The following is a 20,991-nucleotide window of genomic DNA, read 5'->3' on the forward strand; positions in this document are numbered from 1 at the left end:
CACAGTTTGGAGACCACTGTTCTAGAATACAGTATATCAGAATCTCCTGTATACAACTGCAGGATGTTCCAGTACAATTTCTCTCAAACTTTTATAATTTCTCAACAAATATCGAGTGTTTTTCACAGGTATTCTTGACCCTTTGGTGTACATCAGTGTGCTGTAGATTTAAACTTACTATTTGTTCGTTTTGTTTTCCTTCTTCTATTTATACAGTAGACTGTCCCTTGACCTCATTTTAGCTCTATTGTATGCTCTGATTAAACATTTGTGGCTATAACCTATCTTTCTAAACATAGTAGTTCTCAACAATATGGCTTCACCTATAAAATCCTCCCTGAAGCTGGCCATACACATTGTAATTTTCACTAGAAATCACATGTACAATTGCAGGTGGCAAGAAACTAAGAGATCTACTACAAATGTGTTCAATTAACCACCAGATCGATTGTGAAGTCAAAACTGAGCAATAAATTGTCAGCTTCAGGTTGAAAAATCTAATTGAACACAGAACTAACTATGGCAATTTCAAATTCTATGGGCAATTTGGCACCCATCACCTAGCGGTTGATTGAAACCACCATCTCATGTCTTTGATTGCTTCGACAACAAATAGAATGTTCTATCATCCAGGTCACATATGACGGGTTCTAAATGTGTCCTATCATATGGCAAACTGCATCTGGGAAAGTTGGAGTGGCAGGTAATACTTTCAAACCAATATAATGGGGATGATTGGAGAACAAGTCTTCGATGTCCAAGGTCATCAATAAAGTACCCTATGTTTTTTAATAAGGTAAGTAAATAAGAGGCATCTTGCGCATACAATGATACATATAAAGCTGTTGGGGTGTAAGACTTGTTTCTTTTCCCATATGTTTTTTTATGGCAAGAGCCAACCAGAATTTTAGGCACGTGCCTTAGAGTTTATTTCAAAACACGCAAGAAAAAAACATATAGAAATAATTATGACTAAAAAAAAAAAAAACAACACTTTATTGGAATACCATGTCTTCTTCTTTATAAAATATTTGGAAGATAACATCTACCCAAAAGGTTAGAACACAAATATTTCTGAATTTTAAAAAAAAGTTCATTATACTTTAAAAATTAGGTGGAAGGAAGACCTCAAGAACTCTTCTAGGAACATGATGTTGTTGCTGTATGTGATTTTATAACCACTAACAGTTTCTATCAGAAATGCCTAAACTGTCCTAATGTGAAAAGGTGCCACATCCTAGGAGTAAATCAAGAAAGACAGAATTGGGAAGGGACTTTAAAGGCACCAATATAGACACATGATTATATCAAATGTAGAAAAGTTTATTTGTACATACAATTAAAATCAATGTTAAAATTCATGCACACGGAAAAAATTCTTGTTACATGTAGTGAACAAGAGATAGCAAAGAATTCCATTCCTCAAAGAAGCATTGCAGCCCAAAGGGGTCCCCTTGAGCTGCAATGCTCCTTTGAGGAATAGAAATCATTGCTATCTCTTGTTCACTACGTGTAATGCCGTGTGCACACGGCCGAACTTTTCGACCAAGCTTGTCCAACGGAACGAATCTGTCAGACAATTCGACTGTGTGTGGGCTTCATCGGACCTGCAGCGGACCTTTTCTGTCGAAAATGTGACGGACTTTAGATTTAGAACATGTTTCAAATCTTTCCGACGGACTCGAGTCCGGTCGAAAAATCCGTTCGTCTGTATGCTAGTCCGACGGACGAAAACCGACGCTAGGGCAGCTATTGGCTACTGGCTATGAACTTCCTTATTCTAGTCCGGTCGTACGTCATCACGGTCGAATCCGTCGGACTTTGGTGTGATTGTGTGTAGACAAGTCCGATTCGACGGAAGTCCGTTGAAAAGTCAGTCGAAATACGTCGAAAAGTCCGACGTGATTCAGTCTGTCGAAAGTCCGGTCGTGTGTACACAGCATAACATGTATTTTCCGTGTGCATGAATTTTAACATTGATTTTAATTGTACGTACAAATACACTTCTCTACATTTGATACAATCATGTGTCTATATTGGTGCCTTTAAAGTCCCTTGCTAACTTACAGAGATCAATAAGGAGATCAAATCCACCATGGCAACATTTGAAACCTTTAAACAGAATTTTATTTTATCAGAAGAGGGAAGAAGAGATATGCCAATCTATCGAAAAGTTAAGTAGGGGGCTTCTTATAAATTAATCTTCAAAATAAGAAAGGTATCTATATGCCTTTGTCTCTAGTATTAAGACAGAATACACAATTTGAGCTCAGAAATATTAGAAGAAATACGCAAGGAGATTTCACAAGAGAAGAAAGTAGTATGTTCAAGCCAAATCAAGGTGATGTTAACCACTGAAACACCATTCCTTTTTCTGACATTTGTCGTTTACAAGTAAAAATCTGTATTTTTTGCTAGAAAATTACTTAAAACCCCCAAACATTATATATATTTTTTTAAGCAGAGACCCTAGAGAATAAAATGGCGGTCATTGCAATATTTTATGTCACACTGTATTTGCACAGCGTTCTTTAAAACACAATTTGTTTGGAGAAAAAAAATCTAATTTACTTTAAAAAAAAAAAACAGTAAAGTTAGCCCAATTTTTTGTATAATGTGAAAGATGATGTTCCGCTGAGTAAATAGATACCTAACATGTCATGCTTTAAAACTGAGCATGCTCGTGGAATGGCGACAAACTTTGGTACTTAAACATTTTCATAGGCAATGCTTTAAACATTTTTACTGGTTACCTGTTTAGAGTTACAGAGGAGGTCCTGCACTAGAATAACGATACCTCACATGTGTGGTTTGAACACTGTTTACATATGCGGGCGCGACTTACATATGCGTTTGCTTCTGTGCACGAGGGATGGGGCACTTTAACCCTCTCAGCCCCAGAAGATTTTACCCCCTTCCTGACCAGAGCACTTTTTGCGATTTGGCACTGCGACGTTTTAACTGACAATTGCGCGGTCGTGTGACATTGTACACAAACAAAATTGACGTCCTTTTTTTCCCACAAATAGAGCTTTCTTTTGGTGGTATTTGATCGCCTCTGCGGTTTTTATTTTTTGCGCTATAAACAAAAAAAGAGCGACAATTTTGAAAAAAACACAATATTTTGTACTTTTTGCTATAATAAATATCCCCATTTTTTTTTTAAAAAAAGCACATTTTTTCTCAGTTTAGGCCGATGTGTATTCCTCTACATATTTTTGGTAATAAAAATTGCAATAAGCGTATATTGATTGGTTTGCGCAAAAGTTATAGCGTCTAAAAAATAGGGGATAGATTTATAGCATTTTTATTATTATTTTTTTTTACTCGTAATGGCGGCGATCTGCCATTTTTATGGTGACTGCGACATTATGGCGGACACATCGGACAATTTTGACACATTTTTGGGACCATTGGCATTATACAGCGATCAGTGCTATAAAAATACATTGATTACTGTAAAAATGTCACTGGCAGTGAAGGGGTTAACACTAGGGGCGATCAAGGGGTTAACTGTGTTCCCTTAAGTGTGTTCTAACTGAAGGGGGGATGGGACTGACTAGGGGAGATAACAGATCGCTGTTCATACTTTGTATGAACAGACGATCTGCCACTCCTCCGCTCAGAGAACCGGGATCTTACACACAGAGATCCCGGTTCTCGCCGTGTCACGATCGATTGCGGGAGCAGCAGGCGCGCGCACGCCCTTAGTGTCCCCCTAAAGGAGCGACGTAACATAACGTTGATTCGCCTACACGTGCCATTCTGCCGCAGTAAAACTGCGACGGCTAGTCGGCAAGCGGTTAAAAGAAAAAATCTTCTTTATTTTACTTTTTATTTTTTATTTTTACACTGTCTCTTTATATTATTATTTTTTTATCACTTTTATTCCTATTACAAGGCATGTAAACATGCCTTGTAATAGAAATAAGCATGACAGGTCCTCTTTATTGAGAGATCTGGGGTCAAAAAGACCCCAGATCTCTCATTTACCTTTAAAAGCAAATTATTATTATTTTTTTACAGTTTGACTTTAAGGGAAAAAAAATCCCTTGTTTATGACCGAGAAATGGAAGTGACATCAGAGGGCACTCCGGTCCTCCAAGGGCATATAGCTGACCAGGCCTTTGATGTTACGCCGATTAAATAGATACCTAGTAAATAGATACCTTTTGCTTTTTATTTGTTATTTTTACATTGTCCCTTTATTTTATTTATTTCTTATTACTTTTATTCCTATTACAAGGAATGTAAACATCCCTTGTAATATAAATAAGCATGACAGATCCTCTTTATTGAGAGATCTGGGGTCAAAAAGACCCCAGATCTCTCATTTACCTTTAAAAGCAAAAGAAAAAAAACTTTTTTTGACTTTATGGAAAAAAAGAAAACCGGAGAGAACCGGAAGTGACGTCAGAGGTTGCTCTGGTCCTCCAAGGGCATAGAGCCGAGTGGGGGCCATCCTGCCCTCACTTGACTTCCTGCCCAGCGATTGCCCACACTGAATCCTTTCCGGGCCTAACAGATGGCTCTGGTAAGCTTGAAAAAGACCGGGAAGCGGCGGCGGGTACCTCTCCCGCCGCCTATAAAAGTGATTTGCGGCGAATGCGCTGTTGGCATCACTTTTATTGGAAAGCTGGCTGCCTAACGAAAAAAGATACCGTGGTTATGGCAGGTAGCTGCTGCCATAACCCCGGTATTTAACGACAAAAACATGACATATGTTTACAGTTAGGCGGTCGGCAAGTAGGAATGCACAAGAGGATTAAAATATAATTTCCTTTCAATAGGATAAACCTTGTGCATACCTCTGTATGTTTTACTAAAAAGTAACAATGAAATGTTGAGTTAACAAAGCATGGATAACGATGTGAATCCTGATGTAAATGTTTGAACAAAAGTGTCATGTTTATGTATAGTTCAAAAATAGAATAGTAAAAGAACAAAGAAGAGAGGGACACAGGAGGCAGAGCACGGGATGGTTTTCAGAATACAAACCTACTCATAGGACCACATCGGAAAAATCTGTTTTTATATCAAGAAGAGGGAATAGTATGAAGGGAATTAATTTATTGTATGAGTTTGTCCGGAAAGGGTACTTATGAAAGGTTTATATTTTGTCCCACAATGAAGAATGATTGTCTTGAGATGGATAGGGATTATTACTTGATTGCAGGTAAGTTCATTGTATATAAGCAATATGATAAGAAGAACTTTAGACCTTTGGGTGGGAGTGGTAATTATTGGTACCAACCAACTAACAAGGCAGGAATATAGGATCCTGAAATATTTGGTAGATCTATGGGAAGAAGAACTAGTGGAGGATATTGTAGAAGAGTTACTACAGAAAACTTTAGAACAAAAAAGGGGTGCGATATGTTAAAAAGGATCGTTTAATGATAATCAATCAGCCAAATGGCTACTCACATGTCGGTTGTGAGAAAAAGGCCTGGGTTAACCACTTGCTTATTGGGCACTTAAACCCCCCTCCTGCCCAGACCAATTTTCAGCTTTCAGCACTGTCACACTTTGAATGACAATTGCACGGTCATACAACACTGTACCCAAATGAAATTTTTATAATTTTTTTCCCACAAATAGAGCTTTCTTTTGGTGGTATTTAATCACAGCTGGGATTTTTATTTTTTGCTAAACAAACAAAAAAAGATGGAAAGTTTTGAAAAAAAAAAATCATGTTTCATAGTTTGTTATAAAATTTTGCAAACAGGTAATTTTTCTCCTTCCTTGATATGCGCTGATGAGGCGGCACTGGTGGGCACTGATAGGCTGCACTGATGGGCATGGATAGGCACTGTTAAGGCGGCACAGTTAAGGCGGCACTGATAGGCACAAATAAGGCGGCACTGATAGGCACTGATAAGGCGGCACTGATGGGGACAGATAAGGCGGTACTGATGGGCACAGATAAGGCGGCACTGATGGCCACTGATGGGTGGCACTGATGGGTGGCACGGATAGGTGGCACTGATAGGTACCACTGATGGGGGGCACTGATGGGTGGCACTGATGGGTGGCACTGATGGGCAGTGATGGGCGGCACTGATGGGCACTTATGTGCACTGGTAGGTGACACTGATGGGCACTAATAGGTGGCACTGATGTGCAGCACTGTTGTTGTGGCACTGATTGTGGGCGCTGATGGGTGGCACTGTGGGCACTGATGGGTGGCACTGTGGGCACTGATGGGTGACACTGGTGGGCACTCGTAGGCGGCAATGCTGCTTATTGCTAGGTGTCACTGGCAGGGGGCACAGATGATCGCCATGATCGGGACTGGTGTCCCTCTCACGGCCGCCGGTGATCGGCTTTTTTTTTCCTCCTCACGCTGTCAGCGCGAGGAGAAAAAATAGCCGATTACCGGCTCTGTTTACATCACATGATCAGCTGTCATTGGCTGACAGCTGATCATGTGCTAAGGGGTTGGGACCGACCCTTTACTCTGATCTGTGATCAGGCGAGTCTCATAGACTCGCTGATCACCGAGCATGCCGCTCGTGCACGGGACGACGTCAATAGACGTAGTCCCGGCAATGTAGGTCTGCGCTGTTGCCGTCATTTGGCAATAGCGCGGATATGAGAAGGTTAATCATGGTGTGAAGTGTATGGTCACTCTGCTGTCCAGAGATGCAGCCTTGGTGAGGCCCTGTAATGCTGAGAAGATACTGGATAAGATTAGGGGGTCCAGAAGAAGTTGTCAGCCAAATCTGGGTTTGCTGAGCAGGGGCGAGCGTATCCTGGAGTCTGCAGTAAACCCTGCCGGTCTATGGGTGACTCGGCAGCGGCGTGCGGGTCAGCTTGGTCCGCACTCGGTGCAGTCTGGAACCGGAAGTGATGTCGGGCGTATCAGATGACGCTTTTCAATGCTTCCGCATTTTCATCAGATCTGATGAAATATATGCTCCTCTATGTATATGTTACCTGCCCCTAACGTAGTGTCTGTACCTATCAGCACCATTCCTTTCTTTTTATTAACAGAAATCTATAGCACTTTCAGAGTAGAGAAAGTTTAAGCATGGGAAAATGACTGCTACATGCTGCACTTTACTGTATGTCTTGGAGAGTTACTACAGACTTATATTTAAAAATTTTCTCCTCTCTTTTGGGCTACAGGGTTTTCTAAAGACAGTAAATAATGAATGTGCCACCTGCTTTTACTCACTCTTGAGATGGACTAGGGAGTATGGACTATGGGATGTGTAGTATGTAAAGAGTAACCACGGCAGTCTTTAATATTGATTGGACCCTGGGCAAAGATATTATTGAGCCCCCCCCCCAGCTAGACTCAAAATGAGTTTACTGCAGCAGATCAGGCAGCGATTGAGATTGCCTGCCAGAGATTACAACACATCATTACAGCTCACAGATTAGTTGCTAGAGGTTAAAGAACATCATTACTGATCACTAACTGGATTCTAGAGGTTACTGCAAATCATTATTGCTCACTGATTAGTTGCTAGAGGTTAAAGAACATCATTACTGATCACTAACTGGATTCTAGAGGTTACTGCAAATCATTATTGCTCACTGATTAGTTGCTAGAGGTTACTACACATCATAACCTCTCAGTGCAAATTGTTGGTGTGGCCAAACTGCACTAGCATTAAGGGCTGCACTATGTACAGGGTGCAGGGTTGGGGTGCGCTATGTGCAGAGTTCAGGGGGGAGGTGGATGCAGAGTGCAGGACTGAGGTGAGTGCAGAGTGCAAGACTGAGGTGGGTGCAGAGTCCAGGACTGAGATGGGTGCTGAGTGCAGGACTGAGGTGAGTGCAGAGTGCAAGACTGAGGTGGGTGCAGAGTCCAGGACTGAGATGGGTGCTGAGTGCAGGACTGAGGTGGGTGCAGTGTGCAGGGGTGAGGTGGGTGCAGAGTGCAAGACTGAGGTGGGTGCAGAGTGCAGGGGTGATAGATTGATGTGTATACCTGAGGGATAAGAGCGGCCGCCGGAAGAGGAGCGCTGTTACTTGTAAATACACAAGCAATGCTTGTGTATTTCCAAGTGACAGTAGCGAGCAGCCAGCATGCGACCAGCACCGGAGGTGGCCGAACCTTGGCGGGCAGCGCGGGGCTCAAGGGACGGGCAGCGCAGGGCCCCTCAACAATGACAGGGCCCTGGGCAGATGCCCCTTTTTGCCCCACATTAAAGATGGCCCTGAGAGTAGTGAACATGACCACAACTAATGTGCACTGCCCGTTCTAATCGTACATAAGTTAAAGTGGTTGTAGAGGCAAATTTTTTTCTTATAAAAATATTAAACATGTTAGACTTACCTGCTCTGTTGCTGTGGATTTGCACAGAGCAGCCTGGATCCTCCTCTTCTCGGGTCCCTCTTCTGTGCTCCTGGCCCCTCCCTCCTGTTCAGTGCCCCCACAGCAAACAGCTTGCTATGGGGGCACCCGAGCCGAGTCACAGCTCCCTGTGACCATTCAGACACAGAGACCCACCCCGACCTCGCCCCCCTCTCCCCTGATTGGCTAGCTGACTTTGATTGACGGCAGCGGGAGCCAATGGCACCACTGCTGCTTCTCAGCCAATCAGGAAGGAGAATCTCGGATGGCTGAGACACTCATGGACATCGCTGGACAGAGAGGGACCTCAGGTAAGTGTTAGCGGGGCTGAGGGGGGCTGCTGCACACAGAAGGCTTTTTATCTTAATGCATAGAATGTATTAAGATAAAAAACCTTTTGACTTTACAACCCCTTTAAGGGGAAGAGGAAAAATCCAGGAGCTCATGGAGGATGTAGGAGGAAGCTGAAAAACACAGCAAGAAATGATTTAATTAAAAATAGATTACAGGGCCATTAAGTAGTGGAAATGTAAGGATTAGTTTTGGAGAATAAGGATGTTGTTTAGTGATACTTGACCCCCCTCCCTGCCTTGGTGGACTGTGGCAGTGCCATTAACACTCCCTCCACTTCATTGGTGGTCAGTGGCAATGCTATTAACCCTACCATAACCCTCTCCCTGTAAGGATGGTCAGTAGCAGTGCTAGTGATCCCCACTTCTTGCATTGGTGGTCCGTGGCAATGCTGTCAACAACACCCCCCTCCTCTCTCCCCAACCCCCTCTCTGCATGGGTTGACAGTGGCAGTGCTGTTAACCCTCCAAACCTTCTATCTGCATTGGTGGTCAGTGGCATTGCTGTTAACACCCCATCACTACTACCTTCATTGGTAGTCATTGTCAATGCTCTTGCCCCCCCCCCATCAACCCCATCCTTGCACTGGTGGTCAATGACAATACTGTTAATCCTCACTCCACCCAACATTGGTGATCATTGGCAGGGTTATTTAACCCTAATGCAGCTCTTTCTGATGACATCAGGTTGAAACTATACTTCTTCTGTTGGGTGAATAGCACTCTGCCTAATAGTATTAGCTTCATTATAGCGCCTAGTATGAGAATGCAGAGAATGTCCCAGCACCCTGCTGCCACTCTGCTTCATTATAATGGCAGGTGTGGGATTGCAGAGAGTGTTTCAGCACCTGCCATCCCGCTGCCACCCTGCTTCATTATAATGCCACTGCCACTCTGCACTGGTGTCTAACAGATGGCGAACAATGCCCAGGATGCAGCAGCCAGCACAGTCAGAATGGGCCACACTTTGGGTGCCAGGGGTAAAGAACAATTCATTTTTTATCTCTTAAAGGGTGATAAGCAAGAATTATTTAGAATCACTGAAAAGGTGTTCTTAAAGGTGATTAAACCAACAATACCTTTTGTGGTTGGAAAATACACCTCTGATTTAATGACCTTACTGAATGACATCAGGGTACCAGAGGGCACTTTATCAGGTGGATTTGAAGGCTGTTGGTAGGATTCTTAAAAGTAGGGCAAGCACAAAACAAGTTCATATTGGACCTGCTAGAGTTCTTGTTGACATATAAGTTCAAGTTTGAGAAGATTGATGGTTCAGCAATGGGCTCTAAATGTGCCCCATCATATGCCAACCTGTATCTGGGGGGTGAGAATGTAGTCTGTTCATGGATGAGCTGGCCACTATGTATCTTCGCTGAGTTTTGACTAGGTGAAGATACATAGATGACCTTCTTATTTTTTTTGGTCGTGTGCTGTTCAATTAATAATAACTAAAGTTTACGAACACTTTTAACCACAGTTACATTTTTTCATTTCTGAAAAGAAATAATGGATGATAGACTAAAAGAATAAACTCTAATAATATGTTACATACCAATAATTTCCATTCCTGGTGTTTGGTAAATAGTATCCATATAGGACAATACCCAAGAACCCAGAGAAAGTGTCATGTACGGGAGGTCTTTGAAGATGAAACCAATGTTAAGAAAGAGGGGTTATAGCCACAAATGTTTGATTAAAATTACAGTAGAGGTAAAAGGACAGTTCACCATATAAAAAGAGGGAAAACCAAAAGAACAAAGACTGAGATTACATTGACAGTACACTAATACACATCATAAGATCATGAATATCTTTGGAAAACATTGGTATCTGTTGAGAAATGATAAAATGTTAAAGTTTCATTAACCGTACACCCGTGCTAGGGCCATGTCTTGCCTGCATAGAATGTACAGGTGTTCCTTGCATCTATGTGCAGGCAATTCCATTCCTGTCAATTGGGACACAGCGCATGCATAGACACAGCCGCTGCTCCCAATTTGACAGCAATGTGGGTGCAGGCGTGAGTCCTCAACTCAAACTGCCTGCGTTTGGGGACCCACACGAATGTTATATTGAGAACAGCTGCTACATACCAACTAACATGAATGGGATTTACTGCATACGTATGCACAAAACATCTGTACATCCCATGCAGGAAAAATACAGCCTTCGCACGGGTTTACGCTTAGATATATAGACAATAAGCTACAAGACACTGTATATATGCGTTGCAGTGTGTTGCCATTTATTACGAATGGCACCCCAATGCACATATATGGCCCAAACAAATAGACCAGCATTTCTAGAAATAAAAAAAGTAGAGCTGTCCAAAGCAACAGATTTCATCTGTCATTCTCTGGCCTTCACCAAAAGGAAACATGGAATCTGATCAATAGACAAGAGTTCAGCGACTCTTTGTTCTGTTTTTTTTCACTTCTTAATTATATCTCTCTCTGGCATCAATAAAGTAAGTCTCTACAGAGCCACAATGCTAAAATATTATTATTATCCTTGATGACTAGAGATGCTGGTAGTCAAAGGTAATGATATTGTCACAGGTGTTTATACATATATTCACACCATTTAGAGATTAAACATTTATTTTTCTAAAGCTTGCATGCTTTTGAAGAAATAAAGTTTAATCAGTGCCAATAATTTGCACCTTGCCAACTTCTCTCTCATTCCAGTTTACAGACAGATAAACAACCGTACTGACACAACTTGAATCTTCAGGGTCTTATCTTTAAAGTAAACCATATCTACCAAACAGTGGCATAACTAGAACCTTCAGGGCCCCTATGCAAGAAACCATGAAGGGCCTCCGAGCCAGGTGGCGGAACAACAGAGCCCAGTCACAAGTGGATGGCTGCATATAAAGGAAGTGATTTCTCCATTTCCCCCTACTTCTCCTCCTCGCCCTCCCGCAGGCATTCAGCGGCTGCAGAAGGAAAATGGAGAGATCGGTTCCTCTGTGTCAGTGTTTCTCAATCTTTTTCCAGTCAGGGCACCCTTGAAGTATACCCCTAGGGGAATGGGGCTGCACTGCAACCACTCCGCAACTGTGTGCATTGCACGCAGTTGCAGCATAGTGATGATGCATTTAAGGGGTTAAAACAGGCGGTCAGGAGGCAACATATTGCCTCTTTAACGGCTGTCAAATGCCTCTGAAAAGCAATCTGAGCATGGATCGCTTTTCAGAGGAACAACTTTTTTGCTGATACTATGAACAAGCAAGAAAAAAAAATCTGTTCTGATTGTACACATATAGGGGGTCAGGATTAAAAGTGCATACATAAAATGTGCATACATACACATACATGTAAACATACAAGTACGCACACACACACATACATACACATAAATAAACACACACACAATACACACACATATACTGTATATATATATATATATATATATATATATATATATATATATATACATACACATACACACACATATATATAAACACACACATATATTAAATGGACATATGCACACACATATAAACACATGCACACACATATACATACATACACACACACACACACACACACACACACACACACACACACACATACATGCACACACACACACATATACATACATGCACACACACACACATACACACACATACATGCACATACACATACATACACACAGGGCTTTTTTTTCTCAGAGAATAGGCGCAGGAACTCCCCCTGTCTAAGTCACTCCTTTTTTCCGTCCCTACCCACCTCCGGGCACCATTCCTTGGTTCCACCCCCTACCCACCTCCCAGTATTGCCCTACAGAACCAAGTATCATTTTGTGGTGCTAAATAATTTGTAAGGAATTTGATCATTATAAAAGAAAAGCAGTAAATTAGAACCCCTGCAGCCAGTAACAATAGAGCCGCAATAACAGATCTCCCCACAGCCACCATCAATAGACTCTCTGGCAGCCAGCAACAATAGACCCCTCCTTCAACAGTGGTTCTCTCCCAGAAACAACTGACCCCCCAGCAATATAAGACCCACCCCCACCAACAATAGGTCCCCCACCAGCAACAATAGACTTCCTCAGCAACAAAAGAACCCCTGCAAAAATGGATCCCCTCCAGCTAGAACAGATCCCCTAGCAGTGAGCATCAGTAGACCCTGCAGCACACCCCAGCACCGCTTGCCATTACATACATTTAGTGGTCAAGGTGCTGGAACTGCGTTCCCCCGCGTTCCCACTGAAAAAAAGCCCTGCATACACACATATAAACACACATACATACATACAGATAGCCTTTCTAAAAATCTTTTAATGTACAGTGCAAGGATTTTTACTAACTTTGTTGCAGATTCCTACCTTTTGTTATTCTAAAGAAATACCTGTGTGTTTGTCTGTGCCGATGTGCACAGTGAGTCTAATGAGAGTGGTTTCATAATTATCAATTAGCTGCTGCACCAGCGGGGCACTAATGAGGAAAATTGCAGGGTCTGCATCCCTTTAGACATAATTTCCTATTGGGAGTATCACACCAAAAATGGAATTTTTGTTGCAGGGGATGCCTGAATTCTGACTTGTATCTTAGTGAAGACTTCTGGGAAAATCAGTGAGCCAAATCACACAAGCAGGACATATCTGGGGGGGACGTTCTGTACTCCATCTGTGTACAGAACACCTCCAGGTAGCCATCTAGCATTTTACAGAAAATTACAGAGCTGCAGATTGAAAAGGAAAGGTACCATATTTATCGGCGTATAACACGCGCCGGCGTATAACACGCACCCCAAGTTTAGGAGGGAAGTTTAAGGAAAAAAGCTTTTAGGAGGGAAGTTTAAGGAAAAAACTTACATTTGAAGTGTGTATCAGCAGCCTTGCCCAGTGTCCATCTGCAGCCTTGCCCAGTGTCCATCTGCAGCCTTGCCCAGTGTCCAGCCTTGCCCAGTGTTGAACCTTGCCCAGTGTCCAGCCTTGCCCAGTGTCCATCTGCAGCCTTGCCCAGTGTCCAGCCTTGCCCAGTGTTGAACCTTGCCCAGTGTCCATCTGCAGCCTTGCCCAGTGTCCGGCCTTGCCTAGTGTCCAGCCTTGCCCAGTGTCCATCTGCAGCTTTGCCCAGTGTCCGGCCTTGCCGAGTGTCCAGCCTTGCCCAGTGTCCATCTGCAGCCTTGCCCAAAATTGCAGCTGTGATTTTTTAAATTATTGCGCCGCTCGTCTCACAGTCCCGCCCATTGACCCGGCTCCTATGATGGACACATCACTGGTCCAATGGCCGGGCTAAGAGGCGGGACTGCGAGCGGAGCCTAGCCAAGCCGAGTACACAGTACACTGTGTGATGTGAACGTGTTCCATAGGAACCCATGCTAAAAAAAAATCCCTGCATATTTGAAAAATGCAAAATGCATCAATAAACGCATTTGTGTGAATCGAGCCTTATGACACCCCAAACACAGGTTGCAAACATAGTGTGCTTGCCTGCACTGGATCGCATAGTGCAAAAGTACCATGCGGTGTGGTTGCAGTGAATTTGCAAAAGTAGTGCATGCTCTACCTTAGTCTATGCTTTGCTAGATAGGTTAAGAGATTGCGTTCAAAGTGTGTGAGTACATCCTTGCATTCAAAAGTGTAGTTACACTTTAATGAAAGTTGTATATTAGATTTAGTGTCCTTTTTTAGTTGCCACAGCAGAAGTCTTTGTTAAATATTTAATAAACTGTAGGCCAGTGACAGTATATGCCTTACAGCAAAACAGACCCCTTTCCTTTAGAAATCAAGGAATTCATTATTAAAGGACGAATTATTAATTGCATAGTACTGTAACATATTAATCACTTCTTAAAAGGGAAATTAACTGGTCGATATCTGAACAAGTCGTCCATTATTCAAAATTTAGAAAGAGAAACCATTTTTTTAATGTATAGATATACATGTGAACGTAATGAAAAAATCAGTACCTGTTCATGTTTTGTATACTAGTTTCTATGAAAACTTTGTAACTATATATAGGAATGAGGGCCTATTCACCCTTGGTGCCGGTTCCCATCAGAATGCGCTGCGGGAAATCCTTGTTCCATGCGCGTTTTCTGCACCACATTTAAAAGCACTGCAGTTGCGATCTGCAAAGGGTGTCAATATTAAGCTAATGACACCCCAAACACAGGTTGCAAACATAGTGTGCTTGCCTGCACTGGATCGCATAGTGCAAAAGTACCATGCGGTGTGGTTGCAGTGAATTTGCAAAAATAGTGCATGCTCTACTTTTGATGCAGTGTGATTTCAGCCCATTCAAAATGAATAGGCTGAAATGCACTGCACAGAACTGTATGTAAATCCCGGTGTGAAACGTCCTTTGAACATTTTATTGCTTGAAGCTACGAAACTCTTAACAAACAAAATCCCATGTTTTTTAAATGGTTCACATATGAACATGATGCTCACAAAGCTACATTAGCTACTTTTAAGACAAATTTGGGCATTTTTTGGTCCCATAGTCATGAGAATACCTGTAAACGCTCAAATCAAATGTTTCAGGGTATTTTTTCTACCGTAATTCAGGTGTTTTTTTAGCCCGTGAGAACTGCTTAAAAAAAAAAAACGAAAGCTTTATTACACATGTAAATTGACCCTGGGATGCCTGAGAAGATGTTCTGTAGGACGAAACATGTAAGGGCAGAGCAGCTCGGGACGGTCGTTGAGTGTTAGTTTCAATGCTTGATTTGTAATCCCTTGCTTGCTTTACTTTTTTCTTTTTTTTTTAACATAAATACATTGGGAAGCTACTACACTATGTGGATCCTTCTTTCTTTCTCTGCATATGTGATCAGCGTGCGTTTGGCCATTCACAACCTGCATAGGGGGGAGAGCCCTCCATCCATCCATGGGCAGCATAAAGCCATATTAGACCTCCTGTGTACTGAGGTCTGATTTTCTGGTAAGCTAATCCATGTGGTGGTGGCCAGGAGCTCTAGAACCAGTGAAGGATTTAAACTTTTCAGTGGACTTTTTTTGTTGGAATTTATGTAGTGTGGACTTTTCTGTAATTCACAGTTGATTTGTTGGAATCATGTATATGATCATTTCATAGATTTTTAACAGCACACCACATTGCTTGCTCATATTATAATTACTGAAAATTGTTTCAAAAGTGCTTGTGTGAATGCAGTAGAATCTCTGCAGTCTCTAATGACATTAAACACACACAATGCTCATAGTCAGAGCAATAAGCTGCCTTGGAAGCTCAGGAGTTATTTATTAATGGCAAGAAAAAGAACAAGTACACAGATAATGACTTAGCTTTTTGGTTCTGAAGAATGTTCGCCCAAATGTTACATCTCAAAAGCGTTAGTGCCAGGTTTAGGTGACAAACTTTTTTTTGTGCAGAAAACCCACATGCTCAAAGATTTAGCTCTCAGTGCCTCCATTCCAAAACAACTATGCCAAATTTGAGAAGCTGCAAAACTACGTACTGTAAGAAATAAGCTGGCCATACGCTATGCGTACTTCAGCTGGTTCCCGCTGGTGCCGGCTGTCAGACTACAATAGCCGCAGCGGGAGATTCGCCCATCCACGCTGTGTAGTGTGGATGGAGAAATCTGTTAGATTTTTTTTTTTCATTCAGCCCACAGGCTGAAAATAAAAAAAAATTACTGTGTTTTGCCAGCTTAAGCTTTTAGCTTTAATTTAGAGCAGTCAGAACAATTAAAGATGATCACTGACTGATCCCTTTGGGGCTCTGGGCACTGCACATTAACTCTCGCCTTGGTTAATGACCATTAAACCTAAAAAATGTAAAAACATAAATGATGTGCATTAGAGGCATTAATTGCATTCTCAACTATCGGCTTTATATACTAAAGAGTTCATATGCTAAGGCTGCATTTCCACTTGTCTATTTTTAGGCACATCTGTTTTCCAGTAAAATTAGTGGAAAAGCATGAAAGTGCTTGTTAAAGTGCCTTCACGCACATTGACATTTGTTTTACATGCGTTTACATATAATTCAAAGTTCTTTGAAAGCTCATGTTAAAATACGCATTAATGTGCATGGACACTTACTTCTATTCATCTCCATAGAAAACGTAAGTGCCTGAAAAAGGACAAGTGCCAATACAGCCATGCATCTAGTGCAATAATCAATAGTAGTTGGTCAGACTTCAGTCTCTTGGATGCAGTGAGATATTGGGCTTAAAGAAGAATTCCAGGTGTAGAAATTTTATTCCTAGTTGGTCCAGCTTGGACCAATGTAACTAAGCAAATGCTATACCTGGTCGATGTACCGTGCTAGAGAAATGTTTAAAATATCCATACCTAGAATTCTTCTTTAATTAATTAACATTTAGGGTCCATTATGTCATGTTGCATTACATTTCAATGACACCCCAAGGCACCTATACAGTATTGAGTAACTTAGTGGTGCACTGCATTGGAAAAAATGGTCCATGTCAACAATTGGTAACTGATTCTAAAGTCTTGTTTTTTTATGTTTAAAAATAACAAACATGTTATACTTACCTGCTCTGTGCAGTGATTTTGCACAGAGCAGCCTGGATCCTCCTCTTCTTGTGTCCCTCACCAGCACTCCTGACCCCTCCCTCCTGCTGAGTGCCCCCGCAGCAAGATGCTTGCTATGGGGGGCATCGGAGCCGAGCCGCTGCTCTGTGTGTCCGTTCAGACACAGAGCCTCGACTCGGTCCCACCCCCTCTCTCTCTTCTCATTGGCTCACTGACTTTGATTGACAGCAGTGGGAGCCAATGGCGCCCGCCGTGTGTCTCAGCCAATCAGGAGGGAGAGTCCCTGACAGCCGAGTCTCTTGTACAACATCGCTGTATCAGGATGGGGCTCCGGTAAGTATTAGGGGGGCCGATGCACACAGAAGGTTTTTTATCCTAATGCAAAGAATGCATTAAAGAGGAGGGCCCATGAAAAAAAAAAAAATTAAAAGTCAGCAGCTACAAATACTGCAGCTGCTGACTTTTAATTGGACACTTACCTGTCCCAGGGTCCAGCGATGCGGGGGATCGAAGCCCCTCTCATCTCACCCTCCGTTCAGCGGCGCCGGCATTGCAACTGTGGGCGCCGGGCTGTGGCTTCACAGCCTGGCACTCACTGCGCATGTGCGAGCAGCACCGCGTGCCGTGATTGGCCGCTCAGTCACCTGGGGCCTGTAATGGGTCCCAGATGATTGACAGGAGGGAGGGAGCAGAGCCGAGTCCTTCCTGTGTCGAGGGGGAAGTGATGTCACCAGCCCAGGCACTGGAAGAGGCAGACTATGAGGGACCCCCTAGCAACAGGCATTTAGAGTTAAGTAAAAAAAAAAAATTTCCAAATGTTTTTTTTTATTTTTTTTTAGGCACAGTCATGGTTTTTTTTTTTTTAGGGTGGAACACCACTTTAAGATAAAAAAGCCTTCAGCATTTAGAACCACTTTAACACAACACACATTAATGCATGACATTTGAATACTTTAATGTAAAGTATGCATGGGCCCTACAGAATTAGAACTTTTTTGTAGAGCCTTTAAATGGTCTTTAAATGTTCCCACACCTATACAAATACTCCATATTCATGTCACTTGTGCATCCTATTTATTTTGGCAGTGTGTTTTGTTCTTTGACATGGGAATCGCCAGTGTCTTAGAAAACATTACCACTCCTAATAACATCTTTATTTTCCAAAGTCACCAAAAGGTCTCTATGTGAAAACAATTGTGATACCCCTCATTTATCTACTGCCCAAGTACAAACACTTATGTAGTGTAGATAGACAGATACATAAATACATAGACAGCAGATGAAGATCAGCTCTCTCATGGTCCACAATATACAGTTGGAGGTCACCCCCTTCATTTCCAGTCCAAATTGTGTCAAGAAGAAAAGGGAGAATCATTCTGCTCTGCATGTCTCAGTGACATTCAGACAGGGAGTTAAAGAAATACTCACCCTCTGCCACCATTTGGATATTACAATCCAGGAGAATGGTTGGGGCATCAAGAAGAATGCCTCCCGCTTTCTACCCGCCATAGAAATAAGTAGTTTCCAAGTCTATATTACCCCCCAAGTCTATAACAGAATGGGGTCCCAAAACCACTTTTAGTATAATTGGGCCCCTAAATTTCAGGGGGCCCATATGCCCTCTGGTGTTTCCACCAATGCTATCAATGTCTTTAGATTTTTTTATACCCAACAGAACTTTCAGTTTAAATCATCCAGACACATTCCAGGTGCATCAAGCAAAAGATGTACAAAGTCTTACATTTTGTGTTGTTTAAAAAGCAGCCACAGCCTGAGTAAAAAAGCCTGTCCTCAATTATAACCTTTGCTGGAACCCATGTATACAACTCTATTGGTACCTGTTAATTGTGAATGATTGTGTCTATCTTCAAGTGAACCTCATAAGTGTGATTATAACCCATTATGGCGACTAGGTCAGCGATGTATATTTTTTTTTCTGGCGAGATATTCTGCTTATTTTTGTTTTCAGTTTGATTTCTCTTTTCTCGTTTTCTTATTTTATTTTACTGTTATAAATTACTTGGTGGTTAAGCAATTTATGACCACTTATGGTCAGTGAAAACAACATGGTGTTATGTATGCCAAGAAAGGTGCGCCAGTAGGCCACAACCTAAGCTTAAAGCTTCGTACACACGGTAGGATTGTTGGTAGGGGATTGTCTGTTGACAGACTGTTGTCCTAAAATCTTACCGTTAGTACACTCCTTTTGACATTTGTTGTCCAAGTTTCGGCCAATAAATGTTGGATGACAGGCTAGTAAATTTTCAGCGGACAACGGTTTGACGTCAGGTTTTCGTATGGTCAGTACACAAATCTGTCACACAAAAGTCGAAAGTACAAACACACATGCTCGGAATCAATGCTCACCAAACACAAAATTAGCAGAAGGGGCCCAAAGGGTGGCGCTCAAGAGCTGAAATTCCTCGTAGTACGTCACTACGTTCGTGTTTGTGGCATGACAATTGTATACTGTTAGTATGCAAGACAAGATCCTGGCACACGCTCTTTTGACAAAGATCAGACGCTCACTTGGCCAACAATTGTATCGTGTGTATGAGGCTTTACTGTGAAATTTTGCAATGCAATGTTTGTACACACATGTTCCTTATGTTCTGTGTCAAACCTTAACAAAAACAATTGGAATTGAAAAGCATGTCCCCTGTCAGCATGCTGCAGAGAAGGCCCTTGTTCTCTGTAGGGAAGCAGTGGTCTATTTGCAGAGGTCTTATACGCCCCCTGTAGAGTCAGATGTAAAACTCTGGATTCAGCACAAGCTTTGCTAACTGCAGTGCTATAGGACTGACTCAGCAGGTGGAGGTGAGAGGTGTCAGACCTCTGCAAAGTGACCACTGCTTCCACATTAAGACAAACATCCATCTCTGCAGTATGCTGGCATGGGACAGGCTTTTCACAGCTGATTGTGCTTGATAAGTGTGTGAGTGAGTTTTTGATGAGTGTTTCAAACACAGGAAAACAATGCCTGTGTACACAAGCCCTACATTTTTTACTGTTGGGGCATGGATGGTTTTGGAAGAATTTATCAAACCCTGGTCTCAAAAGGTTTGAGAACCACTGCTCTAAGGTACTTACAATCTAAGGTCACTATCTCACGTACTAGGGCCAACTTAGACAGGAGACAATAAACCTACCTGCATGTCTTTTGAGTGTGGGAGGAAACTAAAGTACCCAGAGGAAACCCACAAAAGAACATTTAAACTCCATACAGATAATGTCCTGGGTGGCGTTCAAACCGAGGACCCTAGAATTGCATGGCAGGAGTGCTAACCACTGTGCTACTGTGCCCAGCTACATGATGCGGTACTAAGTGCATGCAATATGCTGGCTGTCAGCAGTCCATGGAATGTTGCTGGAGTAATACATTTGTAAGTAGCATGTACTGTATTTATTGTGCTCCTGCCTATTCCCGACTCTTCAGCTTTTCACTTGATTAGCAGAGCAGAGCCATGTGCACTGGCAGACCAGGAGGCTCCCAGGGGCCCCTCTCTGTATGGCGGTATGAAACCTGTAGCACCTGGCGATGGATTCCTGTACGTCTCCAGCTGGTACACAGGGAGAGAAGCGCTTCGGAGCTCTCCCAGGGGTGGGAACTGTATAAATAGCGCAGACGTTAAAGTATGTCCCTGTTTGACATCTCTCTTGAGACGGCAGCAAACAAAGGCATGGCACAGTGTGGGGTGGCAAAGCAAACAGCCCAGCTGAGCAATTACATGTAAAGTATACAAACATGGCCCTTTATCAGACAGCACTTACCACATTTTCTCTGTTGTCAGAATCCGTATTTATCCCAAGAAGAAATCAACAATTGCTTTAAAGAACACCTTTCACCTA

At 42.4% G+C, this 20,991-nt stretch overlaps 1 protein-coding gene across 2 annotated transcripts in view; it reads left to right on the plus strand.

Moving 5' to 3' along the window:
* Nucleotides 1-20,991, plus strand: part of SLC8A2 (solute carrier family 8 member A2) — a 290,495-nt gene that overhangs the window by 51,397 nt on the left and 218,107 nt on the right. The gene's annotated exons all lie outside the window — the stretch shown is intronic.

The sequence above is a fragment of the Aquarana catesbeiana genome, linkage group LG09, assembly GCF_042186555.1.
Source record: "Aquarana catesbeiana isolate 2022-GZ linkage group LG09, ASM4218655v1, whole genome shotgun sequence".
Lineage (NCBI taxonomy): Eukaryota > Metazoa > Chordata > Amphibia > Anura > Ranidae > Aquarana > Aquarana catesbeiana.